The sequence below is a fragment of the Mya arenaria genome, chromosome 8 (assembly GCF_026914265.1).
Source record: "Mya arenaria isolate MELC-2E11 chromosome 8, ASM2691426v1".
Classification (NCBI taxonomy): Eukaryota; Metazoa; Mollusca; class Bivalvia; order Myida; family Myidae; genus Mya; species Mya arenaria.
In genome coordinates this window covers 75329442-75333070 of record NC_069129.1, presented here as the reverse complement: position 1 = coordinate 75333070, position 3629 = coordinate 75329442, and the positions used below count along the sequence as shown (strand labels likewise).

The window sequence follows — 3629 nt, the reverse complement described above, 5'->3', positions numbered from 1 at the left end:
AATGTGTTATTTTAATACTATGTCATTATTGATTTACCATTAACTTTTTGTATGTTTAATAAAATAGGTTTTTATTGTTAATCTTGCAGTTGTATCTTCCCGCCAACGGTTATGGATTGTAATACAATTCCGGTACGTCTTAAATGACGTAAACCAACACTAACATCTGGGTAAACCAAGCGTAGCAGATATACCCAATTGAATTAGGAAGGTTTTTTAAATGAAATGGAAATACCGCTAAATTAATTGAAGAGCTTTCTAATATAGTTAATTTTGAGGTATCTTTAATTGAATTGGAGATATCTTTTATCAATTGATGCTATCATTAATTCGATTGGAGCTGTCTGTAATTGAACTGAAGATGTCTACAGGTATTTTAAAAGCTCTTCAATAACTTGTGTTTATGTAGGATTGGCGCACATTCAATATACATGGTTACTTTACTCAACTAAAGCTAGGCGTTCAAGAAAACCAAGATGTTTTGTTAATAGGATACGCTGCTTAGCAACGTTTTTCAAGGGGAAATCTGTGAATTGTATTGAGCTTACCGGTTATCCTATGTCCGAGTCTGTAGCAAGATTTCTCTTTCTTATCCATGGCCGATTGAAAAGGCATAGTCATCTCACATTCAGTTAAAATTCTTACGTGGAGAAGGGTCTTTATAATTTCCATCTCAAAGCAAATCACAGATAATGAGCAAAATTGTTATCCGCGATATACAACAGTTGTTTCACTTACACGGCAAAAGAAAAAAAATATCCAATTATGAGGCATTAAAATAAACTTGTAATCTATACCTCCTATTCGGAAAACCTCGGCAAATATCCATCAGAAAAAACCTGGGATGTATATGGACGGCTTACAATGTAAGAAATATTTACATTTAACTACGCTGCAAGTAGATCACGTAGTAATTTGAATTTAGCATATACACTTAATGACTTTACTACAGGAAGCTTAATTATTAATGCAAAAGTTGAAATATGCAAAACGTATGCAAAACTTCACTGACAATTAATTCAATCTTAGTTATCTTAAATAACAGTTAAACATTACAATAAATCAATATTATTATTAAAAAGTTACGAACTATTTCTACTGATGTACCGGCATACATCCGAGTTTGTTTTCGATGGAAAATGGCCGATAAGCTCCAAATGAATACCTCCAACTAACCAGTAATATTCTATTTTCTTTTAGATAATGCGTCAAGAAGTTTATAATTTTAGGACCCCTTCTTAGTTTCTATTCATATGACCAGTATTGAATGACGGAAGTCTTACATGAGAAAGCCTTAACAGATTCATGCAAAAACTCGATAGGACTTCAGATTTTTCAAATTCTAATGATTTTCATTTAGATGTTCATCAATGGTAATGAGTTTGACATTTACTTAAAACAATATGATGAATACCAATACATTATCAAATATAAATATCTAAATATAATAAATATCATCTCCTTGTAAGAGGAAGGCTGTAAATCTCTTAAAGGGACTGTACACCAGATTGGCACCAATTTCTTTTTATTTTCTGTAACTAATCTCCGGACAGTTATTTAATATAATGTTTTACCCTTTGATATCATAATTGTAAAAAAAACATACCAACATTAAAAAAATCGAGTCGGAGATCGGGTTCGACCGGTGTCGCCAAAATTGCAGTTCAGTGCTGTATCCACTGTGCTATGAAGGCTTACTCTAAACACTTGGAATATTTAAGGTATATACCTAACATGGTCATATCACGTGATAACATCGACTAGCCAATTACGCATAAAGAATGAATTCTACAAGGTAGACATACCTAGAAATATTTTTTAATGGAAAAAAAACTGCGAAAAATAAATTAATTGTAATTTATGTGGTATATCAGTTAGTAAGTTCCAATGCATTGTACACATCGATACCAAGTTTATGTCAGTTTTCGACAATTTTCTTTTTTTTTCGCTGTTTTATCATACGGAGTACAGACCCTTTAAAACAGGTAACAGTTAAAATATGTGTTATATCTTAAACACTTCAAATTATCTTAATAAGTTGAATTGTGTCTTTTGTACCTTGCAGTGTATGAATGTCACCCAAGTAATTCAATACTTTTGCAATTTAATACTACAACGGATACGATTCGTGTTTAAAATGTGCATTATGGGATAGCCTCACTGTATTTTAATGGAGCGATTTAAAATGTCGTTGATTCACACTTCAAAGAAAATCGTTGCCGTCGGCTTGCTCTTGACCAGTTTAACCTTTGTGATAATGTTTGAATACATTGACAGGGTTCATGTAATACGTTTACACGTATATATGCCGCCTAGCCGACCATTTCGGCCCGCCGACAACATTTTGGCAGTCATAAGAACCTTAACAGTAACACCGGAACACCTAAGGACCATTTCATCAAATCCGGACCTGATCGACAAAATCAACGCATCATCGGGTGTCCATTATCCAGTGACTTTTAAAAGACCCTATCTGATTGACAATACAAAATTATGTTTATCAGTGCCTAATTTGGCTGTGTTAATCATTGTTCATACCGCTCCAAACCATTTTGAATTGCGAAATGCAATGAGAAAAACTTGGGCTAATGATTGAAAATTGTTCCTTCTTGGTACAGTCAATAACCAAACGCTTCAGACAGAATTGGAAAAGGAATTCAAAAAACACCAAGACATCTTACAAGGAGATTTCGTCGATGCTTTCAAGAATCTTACACATAAAGGTGTGATGGGTCTACCGTTGGGTTTCCGAGTGGTGCCGGAACGCTAAATTCATCCTTAAAGTTGACGATGATATCGTTGTTAATATGTACAGATTATTTACTAAAGTTATACCAAAATATACAAACAAAACGAAACAAATCCTATGCAATCATATTTTACCAGGAACTATGCTTATCATTCGGGAAAAGAAAAGCCAGTGGTATGTAAATGAAAACCATTTTAAGAGACAAAATTTTTATCCTGAATATTGCAGCGGGTTTCTGGTCCTCTTTTCTAATGACGTCATTCCAGCAATATTCAAAGCCGCATCGGTGACGCCATTTTTCTGAGTGGATGACGTAAATTTGTATGGCCTTGCGCCAAGCCATGTACCAGGAATTACATACAATGGTTTAGATAAAAAAGACCACATGCTTGACGGCGACAAGGCCCTGAAGTGCTATAGAAACAAAACATTGAATAACCAGCATAATTGTAATTTTCTTGTTACTGGTTCCCGAACAGTACAAGTTTCAGTCGATATATGGTCGGAAATGACTAAACAGTACAAACAAGAGAAAGTAGAACATTTAGAAGTAGATTTGCCTTCGACAATCAAATATAAAACGGTTATTGAATGACGGTTCATACTTGTGTTATGTGGAATGTTTACGCTTGAGTCTCTAATTCAGTAACGTTTTGGTCCCTTGCATTGTGTCTCTAAACAGGGCTTATATTTGAATTTTTGACTTCTTGGCTTGTCCTTTTAGTTTTCAATGCATCGTAACGTAAGTCATGAACACATTCAGAACATAACTCTTTGATATGATTTCGTTGGATAACAGTTTTATACCATGATGTAAAATGGAAAAGGTGTTAAAACGTTCGTATGTTTTAGATTTTGGGATATTAAGACTGGTGAAACT

General features: G+C 33.9%; 1 pseudogene; it reads left to right on the top strand.

Moving 5' to 3' along the window:
* Positions 1-2305: 2305 nt before the first annotated feature.
* Positions 2306-3344, top strand: LOC128244574 (beta-1,3-galactosyltransferase 1-like; annotated as a pseudogene).
* Positions 3345-3629: the final 285 nt, after the last annotated feature.